The 21,363-nt window shown below is 50.5% G+C and overlaps 1 protein-coding gene and 1 long non-coding RNA gene across 2 annotated transcripts in view; both read right to left on the bottom strand.

The window, feature by feature from the left end:
* The window catches only part of XKR6 (XK, Kell blood group complex subunit-related family, member 6), a 299,994-nt gene that overhangs the window by 158,206 nt on the left and 120,425 nt on the right, over positions 1-21,363 (bottom strand). The window lies entirely within an intron of this gene.
* LOC105512384 lies at positions 3,182-7,630 on the bottom strand. The gene is made up of 2 exons (XR_001001839.1): positions 7,392-7,630; positions 3,182-3,573 (listed from the first exon to the last, which is right to left on the bottom strand). It is a non-coding gene; the product is annotated as an uncharacterized LOC105512384 (long non-coding RNA).

Genomic DNA, 21,363 nt, shown 5'->3' on the forward strand with positions numbered 1-21,363 from the left:
CCCGCGGCGCCCTCTCGCCCCCTCTAACCCCCTGTGCGACCCCGCTGGAACGCGGTCCACGGGGACGACAGCATTTCCAGGATCCAGGAGTGTTCAGGATGAAGGGAGGTGGCGCGCAGGGTGGCACCTAAAAAACAACGCTCCCGCAGTGTCCCTGTAGGTGACAGGATGGGTGTTAGGCATTCCACAAAATCTCTAAGTCCAATAGCTCGCCCAGCTCAGGGGATTCCGCTTTTTGACAGTGGCCAGAGACAGGCAGTAAGGTCTGGTTTAAAATTCATTTTTTTTTTTTTTCAGACGGAGTCTCACTCTTTCGCCCAGGCTGGAGTGCAAGTGGCCGGATCTCAGCTCACGGCAAGCTCCGCCTCCCGGGTTCCCGCCATTCTCCTGCCTCAGCCTCCCGAGTAGCTGGGACTACAGGCGCCGCTACCACGCCCGGCTAATTTTTTGTTTTTAGTAGAGATGGGGTTTCACCCTGTTAGCCAGGATGGTCTCGATCTCCTGACCTCGTGATCCTCCCGCCTTGGCCTACCAAAGTGCTGGGATTACAGGTGTGAGCCACTGCGCCCGGCCAATTCCATTTTTTTTTTTTTTAAAGCTTTCTGATGTAAGTGCACTCTGGTGTTACCACTTTTACCGCCACTCCCCACAGCAGCCACAAGCTCAGGGTTGGATCAGAGGTTGGAGAGGGTGGCAGGTGGAGATAATGAGAAATAACCCTAAGTTCTGGGCTTAGGGGTGCTAGCAGGTAAAGGTAGGTGACATCAGGACAGTGACTAAGAGCCAGACTTTGGCGAGACAGCTAGTGTGGGGAGGAGACAGTCAGCAGCAGGGCTTTCCCCTCCTCCCGCCTCCCTGCCTCCATGCCTCCACCTCTCCAGGCCTCCCTCCCTCCAGCCTGCACTGCAGACCTTCCCTAGACCATGCTGGACCTACAGCCCCAGCCTCCTCCGCAGCCCCGCCGTGCCATGATGGTGCCACCTGCCTGGAACTAGGGGTGCTCCCTGTACTCCCAGAGGGACAGTTGTGGGAGACCCCAGCCTGATCCTCGGATGCCCAGGGACTCGTTTCTACGTGATTATTGGTCTGTTTGGGTTTTTCTCCTTGATACAAGGGACTAAGAGGTTACAAAGTCCTGACAAAGAGGAGGTTACGCTTCCCACACACACAGGAGCTCGCAATCTAGACGGGGAAGACAAAGTGGACAGGAATCACCGCTATTCAATGCCTGCCTACTATGTGCCAAGTGCTGAGTTTGCTGTTTCTCTGGCATTTCATCCAATAAATACTTATTACATCCTGCACTGCACTGGGCTCTGTGGATGGAGCAGAAAACAAGTCTTGTAGATGAGAAGAGAGAATTAAAATAATTCCATGTAAATGGAATTTCCATTTAAATAGCATGTGTGCCATAAAGGAAATACCTCTTTTAATCCCGATACAAACCCTGATGAAGGGTAAATATTCTTATCCCCATTTTGCAGATAACGGCTCAACGAGGAGAAACAACTTACCCAAGATCTCCAAGGCAGGGTTTGGAGCCAGGTCTGGAGCCTGTGTTCTGAAGGTAACGTCCACCTAGGGGCAGACGTTGGAGATGGCTCATCTGCCAGCTCTGGATGAAACAGCTGGACCACAGCACCATGAATGGCAAAGGTTCCTTGCTGGGGCTAAAGCAGGATAGATATCCACTTGGAGAGTGCTGTTTTCACAATTCTGAGTTGGCTGGGTGTGGTGGCTCACACCTGTAATCTCAGCACTTTGGGAGGCCCAGGTGAGAGGATCACTTGAGCCCCAGAAGTTCGAGACCAGCCTGGGCAACATGGCAAAACCCCATCTCCACAAAAAGATACAAAAATTAGCCAGGCGTGATGGTGTGCACCTGTAGTCCCAGCAACTATGGAGGCTGAGGTGGGAGGATCACCTGAGCCTGGGGAGGCTGAGGACGCAGTGAGTTGTGATCATGCCACTGCATGCCAGTCAGGGTGATGGAGTGAGACCCTGTCTCAAAAAAAAAAACATTTCTGAATAAGTAAAAATAGGAATAGACACTGTGACTAGGAGCCACCATCTGACAATCCCATTTGGGAGAAGCACAGGCCTGTCTGGGTGAATCTCCCTCATGCATATCTGTTCATTCATTCACTCATTCAACACGCCCTGAAAGACCACCCTGCCCTGGTGGAAGGGCATGTCCTGGGGGCTGTGGAAGTACAAAGGAAACAGAATTAAACATCCATTCCCCTCTTCCAGGAGCAGAAGCCCAGGGTGAGGCCAGCCCATTAAACCTACTTGGCCCATAGAAGGAGAAGAAGGAAGGGGGCTGGGCAGAAGAAGAGGCAGGAGGGCAGCCGTCGGTGACGGTGCCAGGACATCACTGGAGGCTGTTAAAATGAGTCTGTGTGGTTGGGTCAGGCAAGGACACAGCCAGCATCAGCTGCTGCTGCTCTTAGCTTCCCTGCCCGTGTCCCTCGGCTGGCCCTGCTCCTCCCTCCAAAAAACAAGCAAGAATTCTAACAGGGTGAAACCAGGACAGTGGCTGGCTCACACATCCAGGGGAAAATGATCTGAAAGCACCGCATTCCATGGGACAGACAGGCCAGGAAAACCAGGATGCTCAGAGAAACCAGACCTGACAGCAGACGGCAAATAATATCCCATCCGGAAGTATGACAGGACAAGAGGAGACGCTGCACACATTGGCCCATCCTGCCCTGGGCTAGTCCGGGTCCAGGCACTCAAGGAAGTGGACCATGGAGAGCAACACAAATTGTCACGTGCCAGGAGGCCTGGGAGCCAAGGCCAGAGGGTGGGGAGGAGCTGCAGGCTTCTCAAAAGACCCAGGGGGCCAACTGTGACATGTGATCTATAAGCCAAATATTTATCAATGGAATCAGATCTCCTCCTAGGTTGATGCCTTTATTTGTATGTTCCTTCATGTAGCCCCAACTCTCCTTATCCCCCTGGTAAGATCTTATAAATCAAATGCACACACACCAATACATCCAGCTCCATGAGGTCAGGAGATATTTCATTAACACCGTCTCTCCTCTGCATGCCTGGTCCAGCAAAGACCCAGGCAAAATGGGGACTGACTGGCCGATTAAACGCACTAGCGAGGGAGAGCTTCTAGTTAAAACAATTTATCTAGATCTTTTAAAAGCAAAGAATCCCACAATAGTAAACATAATTACTCTTTAATGTGATCTGGTTTTTAGTTGGAGTTTCATCTATTTTATGGAACAAACTCTTTTTTTAAATACTGTGACATAAACAGCTACGTACTTACGAAAACTGTTCTCCTTTCCCTGGGCACAGAGCCAGTCCCACCTCCCAGCCTCCTTGACAATCAGTGTGGCCATGTGCCTGAGTTCTAGCCAATGGGAGGTGAGTGGAAGTGGGTGTCCCTTCCAGGCTTGGTACTGAAATTCTCCCACAGGTAATTCTCTGCTCTCTTTCCTCATGCATTGGCTAGAAGTGAAGGACTCCAGAGCCCCTGGAGATGGAGGATGGAGGAGCCTGGGTTCTTCAATCCTCACATGGAATGCCAGCCACAAATTGGCATTTGGGCTCCTATATGGGCCAAGAAATGAATTTAAGTCCTATTAAGGCTGGGTGCAGTGGCTCATGGCTGTAATCCTAGTGCTATAGGAGACCAAAGTGGGAAGATCACTTGAGACCAGGAGTTCAAAACCAAGCATGGGCAACATAAGTGAGACCCCTGTCTCTACCTAAACAAACAAACAAACAAATAAATAAATAAAGTAATATAAAATAAGATTAGCTGGTCTTCAGAGGGACAGACTTAATAAAGAAAAATAAATCAAAGTTAAAAAAATAATGCAAAGAAAGAACAAAAAGGAAAGTTAAAAAAAAAAAATCCCACAAGACAAAATTAGCCAGGTGTGGTGGTGTGAGCCTGTAGTCCTAGCTACTTGGGAGGCTGAGGTGGGAGGATCACTTGCATCCAGGATTTGGAGGCTGCACTGAGCTATGATCTCACCATCTCACCTCTGAATTATTCCTCCCCAGCTCCCTGGTAACGGAGCAAGACCCTGTCTCAAAAAAAAAAAAAAAAATGTCCTATTATGCTACTGAGATTATGTTATGGCATTGCTCTATTATTACAGCACCCAGCATTAGTCCAGCACAAGCACTTAAATGCATAACATGGCTGGGAAGTCAGACTTGGGTAGGGGAGGTACCGGTAAGGGTTAAATTTTAATATATGGGGAGAGGCCGATGCCAGGAACATCCATGGAGATGAGGAGTTCTGAGATCTCCTGATATGCTTGGCTCAGTAAAATTTTTTGGAATCCCCTCACTCCCTTTCCCACCTGCAACTTGTACCTGGCCACAGATACTCTCCATTTGCTGTTCATCAAGTCTCCCCATAGTGGCTCCTCGACACTGGGATTTAACTGATGGCCCCAGAATGCATCCCTTTCTCTTTAACTTTTTCCTCAAGCTAATAACTTCCCTTAATCTTCTGAACTTCCCATCGGGTCTGACAAAAAGCTTACTGAGTGCCTTGTTCCGCCTCTATTTCATGCAGCCTTCTGAAGTTCTCTTTTATATCAACATCCATCAGTCCTTCCCTTTCTACTGCGTTTGGGTTCTATCTCTTTCATGCATCGCTTCCCCATGTTGCTTTCCTGCGTCCTCCAGTCTCACTCTGCTCTGCCCCATTTCCTGTTTATTTTCCAATAAATGGTTTCCTTCATCTTTCATGCATTTCCTCCCTTCCCAGTGCTCCAACCACAACCCCACTTATTTTCTGAGACACACTCCCTCTCCATTAATCTTTCAGCTAGGAAAGAGAGGCTAAAGCTTTCCATTCTTGTGCATCTCTGCCTTAGTTAATTAGAGCCTTGTGAATAACAAACTAAAACTGTTTAACTAGCTGTTTCATCCTGACTCTTCTGCCCCTCGTGGTGGTGGGCCATCATCTGATCACATAGTTCATAATCTGTTATCGTGCCAAGAAGGAAGAAAGCTCCCGACATCTTAAAAGAAAGGAAGCAGAATAATTTATAGAAAGAAATAAAGTGCTTAGTCAAAAGTATACTGCAAGAATTGTCACTGACTTCTTCTCAGCTTTTCCCTCATTAAACTTTTCATTTTCTGCCATCTGTCAAATATAAATCAACTTCTGTCAAGTTTCCTTAGACATTTCAAATACTTGCATACTCTATTCTTTCATTCCCTTTTCCCTCCAGGCATTTATAATTCTTCGACTTCCAAAAAGAATTGTGATCGTTCATAACAGGAGGCACACAAATAATAAAAATAACTTGCAACGTGAAAGAACGTGAGCCACTGTAAGAAATGGCAAGGTCCATGAATCTACGTATCTCAGGTTAAGGATACTTATTGTCACTGAGCACAAAATTGATCCCTGAGCTAAGTGCACATAGTGTTAAAGACAAAGCAAAAAGGAAAACAGAAAAAGTGACAAAGACCTCAATGGTTAAAACTAGAAAGCATACTGTACATGACTTTACTCTTTGTTACTCCTGTAGAAAGTCTTTGAACCACTTTAAAAATATTTCCTTACATCCTGACTATTTGCTAAAAGGATATGACACAGCATAAAATTTAAAAAATCATTATTGTAAAAATAAAGACAAGACATGCTAAATGGGATATGTGGTGGAAGGGAGACTGATTATAACTTTCTTTTAAAAGGCTAGACTCATGGTAATGGACACAATTGAGTACAGACTTTAGCTCTGAGCTCCCCAGCACCCATGGCAAAGAGGGAACACAAGATTATAGAGCTGATTGTTTTCTAATCACAGTTACAAGATAGTCACTTCGTAACTATGAACTATGAGAGGAAGTTGTCTTATGGGTCTTGTCAGTTCCCTTATTCTTCAGAAAAACTCTCCAGGGCTTCTATCATGTAATCTTCAAAATCCTTGGCCAGCTCCACCATCCAGTGGCTTCACCATATGACCCAGCTCTCTGCCTGCACTGAGGACATTACTTTATCCTTGGATGTACCATTTCCCAGGCATTTAGGTTCTGTGGCCATGATGAGCGTCGTATTAGCCACACTAACTGCAGTCTCATCTACGTATGTTTTTTCTTTCACTCTACTTGCATTTTTACCTAATAAGTTTTTTTATCCTGGGAAATCCCTGCTTTGGGAGACTAATAGCCTCGAGAACGTTTGTATTCCTTCCTGGCTTGTGAACAACTTACTCCTTCCTCGCATTCCACCTGAACTCCGTCTTTCCCTCCAAGCCCAGCTACATCCCATCTCTTCCGTGGAGCCTTTCCTGGTAACTCAGCCTGGGAGCTGAAACATCCTCCACTGAGCCCAGGGCTGGCTCCTGCCTTCCTGCTACACAGGGGCTGTCCTCAAATAGGCAGTGGCATTTTCCCCTAACAACTGAGCACATCGTAGGTGCCTCATAACATGGCAAGGTAGCAGGGCTGAGCAATGGATGTGCGCCCACATTACCTGGGTTCCTGGGTAAGTCATGCTTCACGCTTCAGTTTAGCCAGCTATAAAATGGCAAAGGGGTTGGGGAAGAGGGGGCTCTGTATTCTCTGAAGTCCCTGCCATCTTGAAGTCCCGCCTTCTTTGGCGTCCCCCAAATGCACCCTGACTTTGGTGTTTTGCGCTGCTTCAGTTTTCCTTCCAGGGAGTCGCACCCATGGGTTCTTTAGCAATCAGCAGCCCTTCTTGCCTCTAAGACAGCCCTCCCTGTGCCTCGCCTCTGCCCAAAGCAGGCACATCCGAGTCCTGGAAAGCCTTCTGACCCCCTCTCTCCTCTCAAACTGGTCTGCTCTCTGCCTGTTTGAAAGAGACTATTTTTAGCCTCCATTTCTGTCTGCTCAATTTTTCTGCCTTCCACCATTTCTATTGCATCTTCAGGAATACACTGACATTTCTGTCCCTGGTGAAACATTTAGTCTGTTCCTGATTTTGGACATAAGCCACCAAGTCCTGGACTGTACAATGACAGAGTTGCTCCATTCTAGTTGTGGTTCTGCCTCCTGGCAGGTTCTGCACTTTTGTGGACGTGGCTTAGCCACTCTGAGCCTTGGTTTTCACATTTATCCATTAGAGACAGCACCTGCCCGGGCTGACTCAAAGTTAGCAATCAATCAAGACAGCCCCAATCCCATGGTCTGCTTGACCAGCTCCCGAGGCCAGTCCTGAGGAAAGCTTTTCCTCCAAAGCACGTGGACAGCACAAAAGAGTTTACAAATCACTTCCTCATACACTGTCCTTTGAGGCATTGCAATCATTGTGGCCATTTTCTAGATGATGCAGCTGAGGCTCAAGCAGCTTACCCAGGACATGCATCCAGGTCTTCAAAAACCAGACCTCACACTCCCCACCTGCAACAGGCTGGCAGAACACTCGAGAGGCCCACCTGAGCTACAGGTGTCCGCACACAGTGGTCCCCAGAACCCACACTCCTGTCGCCCCACAGAGGGATATGTGGGCCACTGTCACCTCCCCACAAAGGCTCGTTCCCACTGCAGTAGTGCGAGATGGGGCTGCAGAGGTGCACATGGAAGCTTCATGGGGGTGCTGCTGTGAAGAGGCAGAAACAAGACCCGAGGGCAGGATGAGTGAGGCAACAGGGCTGTGCGACACTGCTTCATCTTGCCTGTAAGCTGTGGCTTAGGGAGCAGACAGTTTCGGAGAGACGTCTCCCAGGCTGGCGGGGAGGGGAGAATGTCTGACGCGGGCATCTGAGTCATTCTGACTGAGGAGGAGGAGGTGACTCTGACTCTCCCAGCAGGGGCAAGGGCAAGAGGCTGGGGTGGCAGCTTGAGGTCCTAAAATAAACCTGCACATTTGGCTTGAGCTTGCATCCTCTGTGGATTCCCTTGCCTCCTGGACACCTGGAGCAGCCACTGTGGCAGCCTGGGCAGAGCCCCCCACCTGGGTGATCTTGACCCAGGAACCTCTCCTCTGGGCATCAGAGTCCCCTTTGAACATCAAAAGGGTTGAACTGGACCATTCCTGAGGTCTTTTTGAGTCTTAACGTTCTAGGATTCTAAATTAGTACTTTGGTGGTTATTGACTATGTCTGACAGTGAAACATTATTTATCTTAGACATGGACCAAGTGATAATAGACATTGCTTGAAAGGTAAAGATTCCCCAGGTGAAAAATCCACCCATAGGGCTGCTTCTTTTCCTGTTACCAGCTGAGGGGGGCCGGGACAGGTGGTTGGTGGGTATCCACAGCCAGTTTCCTCTTCTTTCCGGGCCCCCTCCCCAAACTCCCTGAAGCTGGATGTGGCCACATGGCAGGTCCAGAGAATGGGGAGAGGAGTCTCTGCCACTTCCAGGAGCAGGCGTTTCAGAGGTGGATGTGCCTCCCCACACTTTTTGCCCCATCCGCCAGCTGGAACACAGGACTGCTCTGGGGTTGCACCACTGAGCCTGGGGGTCTCCCCATGACTGCAGCTGCACCCATGCTCACTGGGTAATGCAGCGACTGGATACCCTCATCGGTCTGCGTAGTGAGTGAACGTGGGGTGGTTGCTGTTGCTCGTCCACCTCCCCTGCTGGATTCTGAGCTCTCTGGGGTTCAGGGTCACATTTGACTTTTCCTCCTGTCTCCAGGGCTGGCCTCAGCACCTGACTCAATAGTGGTTTGCTGATTTGGGAAAAACACACCTTCAACAGCCTCTCCCAGTCCATCTGCTCTTTGTGGCCCTAGAGTTGGAGACTGAGAGCCCAGTGGCTGTCCTTACCCCCTGGGATGGACCCTGGGAGGGCCCCTCCCAGCTCCACTCCATCATCTCAGACCGTCAGAGATAAGGGGGGCTTGGTGACCACCTCCTCCAGAGGCAGCTTGGGGGCGTCTATGGTTATCTTGATGACTAAGGGCATCCCTGGGATATGGTGGGTGGGGGCTGGGCAGGCTGAACATGTCTCAGTGAGCAACAGTCCCCTCCGTGAAGGACTGTCCTGCCCAAATGCCATTAGTGTCCTGACACAGATGCCTGGGACCCTGACACTTCTTGAGCCATTTCCCAATTTTTTTCTTGCCCTTTTTGCCCTGCCATCTACTCAAATCCCTTCTTTTCCTTGCCTGCTCCCTGCCTGCACAATGCTTTGTCCTCCCTCTCTCTTCTGCAGAAAGCTGGCTGCTTCAGGCAGCCTGGAATGACATCTCAGCAGGTCCTGGTGCCCACACAGCTGTGTGGACATGGGCAGCGTGGGTTTCTCCTTTGCACACAGCCTGCCCACCCTGCCCTTCCCCAGAGAGAGGCTTCCCAGGAACACAGGCTCCTACAGGAGCTGCGGCCAGCCCAGCCAGCTGGACACTGATGGTGTGACACCCACATGGGCTCCCACCAGCAAACAGCCCATCCCTGGCCAATGCAGGCCCCGCCCCCTCGTCATGCCCCCCCCCCCACCCCCCCACACACATACACATCCGTGTGCTGGCAATAAGCACAACCATTTGCACTGGATCCCTGGGAGCCTGCTACACTGGTCACAACTGATTTCTTCCTTCAGAAAGGCACCCGCCAGGCAGAATCTCCTCCCGTGATCCGAATCCACTCGTGCACCTCCATTCTCCCATCTGCCCCTCTCCAGGCGGCTCCTTTTCCCTGGGGCAGTTTTCCCACCGCTCCATGGCCAGCCCAACCTCAGGGTCCCAAGGCTAACTTACAAGAGTGATTACCGGACCTTCCATGTTTTCTCTTCCCCCAGTCTTGCCCCATCAGCAGAGCTGAGACCAGCATCACAATCACTGCCATCAACTGGGGCAGCTCAGCCCAGAAACGTGGCCCTAGGGTCCTCCTTAACAGGATAAAGAGTAGATGCCCCACTGTCTTCGATGAGGCAGGCAGGTTCTACTCTCTAACCTGAAAGGATATGCCAAAAAAGAAAAATCCACATTTGGAGGGACCCACGTGGGTCCTCTGCCTCCCAGGAGTCCTGGGGTTCTTTCTCAGTCTGAAGCATGAGCAGCCCTCCTGGTCCATCCCCCACCAGAGGATGCCACCTCTCCCGGTCTCCCCTGACTCCACCTGCCGTATCTCTCCTGCAAGGCCCTCCCTGGAGCCTGGCCAGGGCCAGTGTTGCCAGACCTCAGGGTCATACAGACCTCAGCTCACACAGCTGTACCCTGTCTGCTCTCCTCCTCCACTTCCTCTGATGACCCTCATGATGGGTCATCTAAGAGCCATACCCCTCACCCCAAGTGCCATCTTCCCCTGCCCCAAGCTGAGCATAAAAGAAAGTGCCCTAGAGTGCCATCACTCCACGAACATTTCCAGAAGAGGGTTCCAGAGAGGATCAATAAGCAAACAGAATAAAGGGCGAGAGGGGAACGTAGGTTCAAGAGAGTTCAGAAGTCAAGATTTCTTTACTGCAGAACCTCCAGAGCCTTCAATGCACTATTGTGCAACTGGATTTCCAAGAAGGGGATGTAGCATGCGGTGTGGCCCAGACTCACTGGCAGGCTAAACTTAGTGACAGGAGAGCTTCTAGGAACACACCAGGGAAAAACTACCTGAGTCAACCTTGGGTATTTTAATGTTCTCAGGAAGGCCTTGATACTGACCCAAGGATTAGTCATAGAGGCCAGGCTGGTTCAGGACTTCCGCCCTTCTGCAGGCGTTTCCCAAGCAGTGTTTCCTAAAGCGATCTTCTGAAGATGAGCCATGAGTTAAGCAGAACTCTTCCTTCCCCTGGCCCCACCGCTTCGGCCTCTGGGTTCTGGACATGGGAGTCCTGGCAACGCAGATGTGGAAGAAATAGAAAGAAGACCCTCAGGGCAGGGCTGGAGAACAAGGGTCGTTAGTCTGGGGCCCCTTAGTCTCCAGGACTGTCACCACTCGTGTATTTGCCCTGCATCTTGGTTTATGTTTTTGGAGAACATGGACGTTATTCATCCATGCCTCATCAATCCCTGCTGAGAGGTTTAGGTAAAAGAGGGGGGCTGGGTTTGTACCAGTACACTTCACTGAAAAAAATGTTTCCTCAGTGACTCTAAAGGAACATTTCTGCTAGATTTCACGTGTGTATTTCGGACCTATCTGTGGGCAGGTGGAGAAGACCAGAGAGGCAAGTTGGGGTGGTGGTGGTTAAAAAGCAAAGCAAAATAAAGAAACAGAAAACCAGGTAATGAGTGAGCAGGCTCTCCCCAAAGCTAGTCTTTAGGCTGGTTCCATCCTGAAAAATGCCAGTGCCTCACTAGTAGATCCCAGTGGGCAAAGTAGCAGGAGGTCAAATGGGATAAAAATGTGAATGTAATGACTTCTCACATTTACATAGCACTTTACAGTTTATAAAACACTTTCATACACATGATTCCATTTGAACTTCATAAAATCCTTACATAGCAGGCAAAGCAGAAAAGGCTCCCTAATTTAGAGATCATGAATCAATAATTAGGTGACTTGCCCAAGATCTCCCAGCTTATTGGAAAACCAAGGATCAACATGGAAGCCTCCTGCCTGCTGCCCCTCATTCCTCCTGCTGAACCCACCAGACCAAGAGTACATGGCAGGTAAGAATATCAAGGAATGAATGAGCAAATCAACCAACCCAGCACTGGGGTGCCATCCCAAGAAGCTCCATAGTCACTGGCACACAGGGGGTACGGCTGAGGTGGCACAGAGGGTTGGCCATCTCCTCCTGGCCAGTTCATCTCATTCACTGGAACAGGGTCATGAACAAAGCAGGTGTTTATTAATGGATATTCATATCACATTCTCAAAGCTGGGCCCTGGGTGGGCAAAGCAGTGAGGTGCTATGAGGTCTCAGAGCCTAGGCCCAGTTTCCTCATGGCGTGTGGTCATTGCTCAGCATTTAGGGCCCTGGAGGTATTGAAGAAAAAAACAATTTTTTTTTGAGATGGACTTTCCCTATTGTTGTTCAGGCTAGAGTGTAATGGCCTGATCTCGGCTCACTGCAACCTCCACCTCCCGGGTTCAAGCGATTCTCGTGCCTCAGCCTCCTGAGTAGCTGGGATTATAGGCATATGCCACCACATCTGCCTAGTTTTTTGTATTTTTAGTAGAGACAGGGTTTCACCTTGTTGGCCAGGCTGCTCTCGAACTCCTGACCTCAGGTGACCCACCTCCCTCGGCCTCCCAAAGGGCTGGGATTACAGGTGTGAGCCACTGTACCCGGTCACTGAAGAATAAGGTGAAGATGAGGCCTGTTGTGGGCAGAATTGGGTCCTCCCTGAATTCAGAGTGGAAGTCCTACCCCCAGTACCCCAGAATATGACTGTATTTGGAGATGGGGCCTTAAAGGTGTAAAATGAGGTTGTATGGGTGGGCCCTAATCCTATATAACTAGTGTTCTCTTGGAGAAGAGATTAGGACACAGACTCACAGAGCGATGACTATGTGAGGACATGGGGAAAAGGCAGGTGTCTGCAAGCCAAGGAGAGAGGCTTCGAGGAAACCAACCCTGCCGGCACCTCGACTTAGGACGTCTGCTCTCAGGAACTGTGAGACAGTAAATGTCTGCTGTGGAAGCCCTGAGGCTACGAGCCCCGAGTCTATGAGCTCCCAGTCTATGAGCCCCCAGTGTATGAGCCCCTAGTCTATGAGCCCCGAGTCTATGAGCCCCCAGTCTATGAGTCCTGAGTCTATGGGCCCCCAGTCTATGAGCCCCCAGTCTATGATGTTTGTTATGATAGTATTAGCAAGTGAATACGAGGCCCAAGGTCGGGCTGGGATCCAAGAAGGCGATGTAAGGTGGCCCAGCACCCTCTCCCCACTGGGCGATAATCCAAGCGAATGTCCTGTCTGTTCACATCACAGGGTATTCACCTTTCCCTTCCTAATACTGTGTCCTCTGAAGATAAGGACTACACCAAGAAAATCAGATCATATATAGACCTCCAAAGAGCTTGAAGTCCAGAATAATGTACAAACACACGGTCAAGATAAATACATAGAAAACACCCAATATTTTTAACACAGTGTGTCCAAAAGCCAGTGTGTGGGTTGACCGTTTCCCAGAGGAGCAAGCTCTCTGTGGTGACCGCATCTCTAGCTAACCCTCTGAGACCCAACAGTCAACCCACATCAGTGATGAGAAGTCACTTGTACGGCCAATACCGTCCTCTCAGCTCCACCCGCTCTCTGTTTTGGTAAGGTCTGTTGGAGAGGCAGCAGGGCTCCTCTCAACATCCACATTGCACAGGAGGATGTGCAGGCTCACAGAAGGTTATAAGGCTTGCCCAAGGTCATGCATCTTGCACTGGTGAAGCCACAAGTCCACAGGTCTCATGTTGAGTGGAGAGAGAAGGGAGAGAACTCCATGCCCCGGCACCCTGGGTAGAGAAGGTGGGGGCCGTCCCGACCGGGCAACAACACACGTGTTAGGGTGGGGATACGCTGGTGGTCAGAGGGCAAAACAGGGGTGGCCAGAGTGTCTGAACTGTGCCTGAAGCTGCCTGCCAAAGTTGCCCCCACATGCTAGGCCAGGCGTGGTAGCTCAAGCCTATAATCCCAGCACTTGGGAGATCAAGGCGAGCGGATCACTTGAGGTCAGGGGTTTGAGACCAGCCTGGCCAACATGGTGAAACCCCATCTCTACTAAAAATACAAACATTAGCCGGACATGGTGGCGGGCACCTGTAATCCCAGCTACTTGAGTGGCTGAGGCAGAAGAATTGCTTGAACCTGGGAGGCAGAGGGTGCAGTGAGCCGAGATCGCACCTCTGTACTCTAACCTGGGCAACAGAGTGAGACTTCATCTCATAAAAATAGTTGCCCCCACATGCTAAAGGACGCTGTGATTAGCACATTCCAGAAATTAGGGTTCTGTCTATATTTTCCTGAGAAAGGCAATCATTCATTAGCTTGTCTCATTGATATCGCCACCTTTCCCAAAATCCGAGTCCCTGTGGAATCCACGTGTCCGTGTATGAGTATTGGGATCCCTCCTGAGGCACGATAATTAAGGGCTGTAATGAACTCTGGAGACTGCGCTTATGCAAACACTGGCTGAGGGTCACCTCTGTGCTAGGAACTGCATTGGGTCTTTGGGGGTTAGTTTATTTCAGAGATGCATCCTGCCTCCAAAGACCTCACAGTCACACGTGGAGAAGACGACCCGTATATGAAGGACCGGCATACAAGGCAGAGTGAGACGTACCTAAGGTGTCAGCAGTTCTGGGACAATGCCCCAAACCTGGACATGCTGGTAATAACATTCCCTGCTCCCCTGAAACAGCCCAGATTTAGTCTTTCGCTGTAACATATGCACCGATCAATACTGAAGATGAACTAAACTGATGAAAATCAAACCCAAAGCCAGTTTTCCTTTCCAGACCAAAACTTTTCATCAATAGTAGAGAATTAAAAGATGTCACTAAATTCTGATACCTGCATTGCACGTAGTTCAATCACAGGTTGTGAAAATGGATTCAGAAGTAGGAAGCCTTGCCAAGAAGCTTGTTCTGCTGGCCTTTGGCAGACAGAAAGGGGCCAGTGAAAAACAGACAGAGAGGTACCCATTCCAGAATAAAGCGAAAGCCCTTGAGGCCAACTATTCAATCCAGGCAGGTGACCCAGGGCTCCTCTACCCACTCAGTGGGCTGGGAGTCCAGGCGGTGGAGTCCAGAATGCCGCCAGGAAATGAAGCAGACATACAGAGAACACTCAGCAGTCTGTTCGGCTGGTTTGAAGAAGAGGATTGAAAAAAGAAAAAAAAAAGCATAGAGACAGATTTGGGGGACATCACGGAAGACTAGGAATTGGAGACTTTTAGTTGCTGAAGGCTTTTGAGCAGAAAGCTAAGATCTTCAAAGCAGCAGCTTTGAGCCTATTCTTAGAGCAACAGGGAATCTGAGTATCTCTCCCAGGTTCATGGCCCCAGTGATGGGGCTGCTCTGTCTGCTCCAGCAGGAGCAGAAAGGAAGGAGCCAGGCCAAAAGGAACTGCAGAAGCTGCGCTCCCTCTGTCTCATATGCCGTTTCCCAGTCTTGGGTCTCCTCTGTCTCGGAAGCCCCCACATGGCCCCATGGCCACTGCCAGGTCACTGTGTTAAGTGTTGAGTTAGTGAAGCTGATGATGCAGCAGCAAGATCCACCCTGCAGGACTGCCCAGCCCTGCCCAGAACTGATGGAGGCTCTGGCCTCATGCTTCATTCATTTGTTTAATCAATCATTTCCTGGGCACTGGCCAGATACCAGACACTGTGCCCGATGCGGCGATGAAGAAAGAAATGAAGATGATTATGGAATCACAGTTCCATTCCTCGAGCATATGTCTGGTAGGGGAGTCCTTCGTTCCACCAACAAACATTCTCTGAGCACTTGGTATGTACCAGAGAAAAGCCAGGCACTGGTGACACCACCCCTGCCCCAGGAAGCACACAGTCCAGGGTGGGAGACACGCAGAGAGATGGCGAAGTGGAATGTGCTACCAGTCAGGTGGGCCCAGGTGCTTCGGGGTTTCAAAGTAGAGGCTGCGCACCAGGCCTGTGCAAGGCGATCACAGACTGTTGCTGAATGAAGTTCTCATCCTGGGGCATCTGTGGGCAGCTGCCCTCCGGGAGCAGGATGAGCAAAACAGCCCTGAGACCCAGGACGAGGGGAGCAGGGGGCAGGGCCCTGGGAAACGCTGCTCTAGGGCAGTGGAAACCTCTGTAGTGTCCCCATGGGGCAGCAGACCAGCCCAGGACTCAGAGTAGAGCCTGGGGAGAGGCTCTGAATGGCCCACATGACTTGGCTGGTGGTACCCTCCCTGGAGGCTGGGGCACTGGTGCAGGTGGGGAGAGAAGAGGATGCTGCCCCCGCCCTGCAGAGGCTCCCATAAGGAGCCCATCATGTTTAGGGTGGAAGCACAGGAATCCTGCCATGGCTTGAACTCAGCGGAGAAAAAGTGTGGTTGTCTACAAGGTGCCACAGCCCCTCAATGAGAAATCTGAGCCTAGTCCCCTTGATTGGTCCTACTCAGGAAGTAAGCAGATGGGGCACCAACAAAGAGCCTGGGCTTTGCTCACCCTGCCCTCTGAGCAATCCCTTTACTATGTCCAAGTCAGTTTCTCTTCTGCCAATGAAGCTCCTTCCAGGGTTGGGGGTTGAGGAAAGTGTTTCCAGAGACACCCAGCAGGTTCTTGATTCCTCCTGGCAAAAGCTGACTCTTCCCAGCCCAGGTTGATGACGAGAAAGACTATCATGACCCCTATCCTGTGCACAAAGCATTTCCAGCCACATTCGCAACTCAATCCTCACAGCAATCTGGCAGGCGGATGGAGTAGGTACTATTGCTCTCAATTTGTTGATTCAAAAAAGTAACTTGGCCAGACTCGGTGGCCCACATCTGTAATCCCAGCACTTTGGGAGACTAAGGTGGGTGGATCATGAGGTCAAGAGTTTGAGACCAGCCTGGCCACCATGGTGAAACCCCTCCTCTACTAAAAATATAAAAATTAGCTGGGTGTGGTGGTGAGCGCCTGTAGTCCCAGCTACTCATGAGGCAGAGGCAGGAGAATCACTTGAACCTGGGAGGCAGAGGTTGCAGTGAGCTGAGATCACGCCGTTACACTCCAGCCTGGGCAACATAGCGAGACTCTGTCTCCCCGATCCAAAAAAAAGTAACTTGATCTTGAGGAGATATTTGTACTCTGGGCTCACAAAAGCGTGATTCTCAATAGCCAAAAGATGGAAGCAACACAAGTGTCGCTTGACACATGAAGGGAGAAACCCAGCATCCATACACTGGAACATTATTCAGCCATTAAAAGGAAGGAAATTCTGGCACACACTACAACACGGGCGAACCTTGATAATATTATGCTAAAAGAAATGAGCCCGTCACAAAATGACAGATACTATCTGATTCTTCTTATATGAGGTCCCTAGAGGAATCAGATTCATAGAGGCAGAAAGTAGAATGGGGGTTGCCAGGGGCGGAAGGAAAGGGGAGTGGGAGGTGCTGTTTAATGGGTGTGGACTTTTAGTTTTACACAATGATAAAGTTCCGGAGGTGGATGGTGCTGACGGCTGCACAACAAAGTGAACGTTCTTTTTTTTTTTTGGAGACGGAGTCTCGCTCTGTCGCCCAGGCTGGAGTGCAGTGGCGCGATCTCGGCTCACTGCAAGCTCCGCCTCCCGGGTTTACGCCATTCTCCTGCCTCAGCCTCCCGAGTAGCTGGGACTACAGGCGCCGCCACCTCGCCCGGCTAGTTTTTGTATTTTTTAGTAGAGACGGGGTTTCACCGTGTAGCTCAGGATGGTCTCGATCTCCTGACCTCGTGATCCACCCGTCTTGGCCTCCCAAAGTGCTGGGATTACAGGCTTGAGCCACCGCGCCCGGCCTGGACTGTAGATTTTATATTGTGTATGTTTCACCATATTTTATGATTGTGACTTGAATCCATATTTCCTGCCTATTGGGTCCCACCCTGACCCTTACCCCATCAGTGGAGGAGCAGTGACGCCATGAGGTACCAGAAGACCCCACGGCCTGGAGTCAGGCCGGGGACTGGGTGAGAGTCTCGGGAGCCGTGTGACCTCAGCCTCCTTCATCTCTCTAAATTTCAATTTCCTAACCTATAAATTGATGCCAATACCTAATAATGACAGCAAAGCGCCCCCAGCACAGGGCAGACCCTGAAGAAAGCCACAGGGAACAGTAAGGAAGGGTCCAGCCGAGTCCAGCCAGGATCCGGGGCCTCCTTGCAGGCAGCAATGGCAGCCTCCTTGGCACAGCCTGGCCACCTCTGGGCCCGCAGAGGACAGGCTGTCCCGTGCCCACTGCTACCTTGAATCCCAAGGACAAGAAAGTCCAGGCCTTTACAAGTAATAGTTGGATTCCTTCGTTCATTCAAAGCATGGAGAGCTGGCTGAGTGCGGTGGCTCATGGGTGTAATCCCAGGACTTTGGAGGCTGAGGCATGAGGATTGCTTGAGCCCAGGTGTTTGAGACAAGCCTAGAAAACACAGTGAGACCCCATCTCTACAAAAAAACTAAAATGAGCTGGGCGTGGTGGCACATGCCTGTAGTCCTAGCTACTCAAGAGGCTGAGGCAGGAGGATCACTTGGGCCTCAGGAGTTGGAGGCTACAGTGAGCTATGGTCACACCACTGCCCTCCAGCCTGGGCGACAGAGCAAGACCCTGTCTCTAAGAAAAACCACAAGCATAGAGCATTGTGTGCAGCTGCCGGCAAGCCCAAGCAGCAGCGTGCAGTGGCTTTGGGGTCCAAAGCCTCAGCGTGGCCTCTTTCCCTATGTGGCCTTCGGAGACTCATTTCATGTTTTCAAGCACCATCCAGAAAGTGTAGACACTCATGGCCCCTTCTGGGAGTGGCTGCAAGGTCACAGGGGGTCCTGGGCTCCCAGGGTCTGCACACTGGGGGGCTCTGTGAGGTCATCTCCTTTACGTGGAGTCTCAAGTGCTTTGGATGTGGCCCTCAGTGAACAGTTCCTCTCTACGGGCACCTCATGCAAGGAGGAAGGTGCGGGAGGAAGCTGGTGGCTCAGGGTCAGGCAAAGGCCTGACACTTCACTGTGCAACAGACTGGGCCCCATAAATCTCCAGGAAGAGGTGATCCTCGAGGCCTGGACTCCCTTTACTCTCCTTTGGCTGAAGCTACTGAACAGCCGAAGAAGGAGCCTGTGGCTGTTTCCCTGCCCAGCTCCCTCTTATTAAGTGGGAACCCTCCAGCCTCTCCGGGAGGAGTCCCATCCTGTCTTCCCAGCTGCAAGAACGCATCTGGGCACCGATTCTGGTCCCCATGGCAACCGCTCCAATCTGTGTCAGCACAAATGGAGTCTGCTGCTGCTGCAGTCGCAAGAGGGGGACCCTGGCACACTCCTCAGACCGGGGACCCAGGGAATCCACAGGAGAGAGGCTCAACCGGGGAGCAGCCTCCCCGTGTCTACTCACACTGGCCGCCAGGCTGGCCCTGCTGGGCAGGGGAGGTTCTGGGTGGGCAGACCTGACAAGCCCTGACCCTCCGTGGAAGGACCTCAATGCTGACCTTGAGCCTGACCCCAAACCACTTCAGACAGTGGCGCTGTTAAAGCCCTCTGGGGAAACATACTCTGCAGCCTCTCTTGGTGCCTGACTCTAGGATTTATTCAGTCTCATGGAGTCTACTGGGAAGACAGACCTATTTTTAAAATTTCATTTGGAAGGATCAAGCAGGGGAAGGAATTCCAGAGGGAAAGGAGAACTGACACTTACTGAATTTCTCGCTGTGTGCCCTGAGACTTTATTGACATTGTCGACTTCAGTCGGCACCATGAGTCTAAGGGATGTTGTCTTACAGAGAAATGAGACCCAGAGAGCTCCTGCCACTTGTCAAAGAACACACAGCTTTTAAATACTCATGCTGGCACATAGCTTTTAAATACTGGTGCTGGGATCCACACCCAGGTACCATCTGCCATTCTGCCTGTGTGTTCCCCACTATTCCACTTGCCGCTGACCCCATGTGACGCCAGGCTTCTTCCCATCTGCCAGGAACCTTGAGGTCACTGGTGAATCCTTGAGTCCTAAGGAAGGGAGGATTTGGGGAAGGAAGTGCAATGGGGTGTGACAGTGGCAGCCTTGCCAGGGCCTGAGGGTTGTGGCTCCCTTCCCATGAGTCTCAAGACAAGAGGGTGCTCGATGGAGGCCGCCCATGACAGGGCAAAGGCTGGGCTCAGTGGCAGTCCAGGAAGGTGCTAGCAGTTGGCCTTGAGAGCCCGTTTGGAAATTCTGGGTAGGCACAGAATGATGAGAGAGGACAGTGACGCCAACCCATCCAGCCCCACAGGCCTCCAGCCTCAGCACCATAGGACCAGAGTGGGCATCCCCTCCCATGGCAAGCAAGGCCTCCCAAGCGGGGCCAGAGGCCTCATCCTCATGAGCCATCAATTTCAGCCAGCTTAGGCTGATGGCCAAACACAACTTCCAATGGCCAAGGCAAAGGGGACCTGGGTCACATCAGGACCACTCTGCGGCGAGGAAGAGGGAGCAAGATCAGAGGAACAGGGCGCTGCAGGGCCATAAGAACCCCAACCCTTCTGCAGCCTGAATTCTGCCCCTCCTAGGCAGAAGGCTGTGCAGGAGGACACAGTGCAGATTCCTAGCCACCTACTCCCAGGGAGGAAACGCCTCCTTCTTCCCACAACAAAGTGGCCTCTGGGCAGCTCTGTGTGTGTCTCCTGGCTTGTCTGCAATGGCAAGAGGAAGTGTGTGTGTCAGAGGCAGGGAATGAGAGATGACTTAACTGTGTATCAATTGGGGGAATAAATGAACACATTTTGGTGCATTACAGTATACTGAACAATAGAATAAGTGCAGCTTTAAAAAATAAAGAAGCAGCATTCTATTTCTGACTTAAGAACTGTCCACAGTGGATAAAGCAAGTTGCAGAACAATATAGTGACTATTATCCCATTCTTGAAAATAAAATCTGTCTATCTGCATATGGGTTTGATGAAGTATCCATATAAGATCATCTGGAAGTCTACACTGCACCAATTGTTAGTAGCTGTCGCCTCTGGAAGGGGAAGAAGGAACTGGAACTGGGAAAAGGGGCAAGGAAGAAAGAATATTGGTTTTACTGTATATACTTCTTGGAATAGTGTTAGAAAGACCAGGTAACATTGTTGTGATAAAAAAAACAATAAGGGGCCAGGCACGGTGGCTCACATGAGCCTCTTATTCTAGCACTTTGGGAGGCCAACGTGGCAAGATTGCTTAAGGCCAGGAGTTTGAGACCAGCCTGGGCAATATAAGGACACCCCATGTCATCTCTACAAAAAAGTTTTTAAAAATTAGCTGGGCATGATGGTGTGCACCTGTAGACTCAGCCACTCAGAAGGCTAAGGCAGGAGGATCATTTGAGCTCAAGAGTTCGAGGCTGCAAGTGAGCCATGATTGTACCACTGACTCCAACCGGGGCAACAGAGTGAGACCTTGTCTCAATACATACATACATACATACATGAAATAAAGTTGAAAAATAAAGTAATCATAAAAGGTCCCCAAACACCTCTAAACAAGAGTGCATGCTTGAGATCAGTCCATTTTTCGAGTGAGCAATTCCCTAAACTCTTGGCAGAGACCCATCTCAGAAAGCAAGAAGAGAAACACCCACTTGAATTTTTTTAGATGACACAGACTGTTGGTTCTTTGCCTCAATAGAAAACCCTGGGCTTCCCCAGTCATTACGTCCCCATCATCAGACAGCTTCAAGCAAACGAACACAAAGAGATCTCTTCTCACACAATTTGTCCAAGCTACAGCCGATGCCAAATCAGGGATGTGTTTTTTTTTTTTTTTTTAATAGGAAAGGACAGGCTTTAGAAACAAGGTGGAGAAGGAGAAAGAAAAAAGAGATCAGTACATGTCAAAAGAGGTATCTTCTGCAATTCCTCTGACCTGATTATTGGGCTCATTTTAGAAA

Source organism: Colobus angolensis, unplaced genomic scaffold (genome assembly GCF_000951035.1).
Source record: "Colobus angolensis palliatus isolate OR3802 unplaced genomic scaffold, Cang.pa_1.0 Scaffold210, whole genome shotgun sequence".
NCBI classification, from domain to species: Eukaryota; Metazoa; Chordata; class Mammalia; order Primates; family Cercopithecidae; genus Colobus; species Colobus angolensis.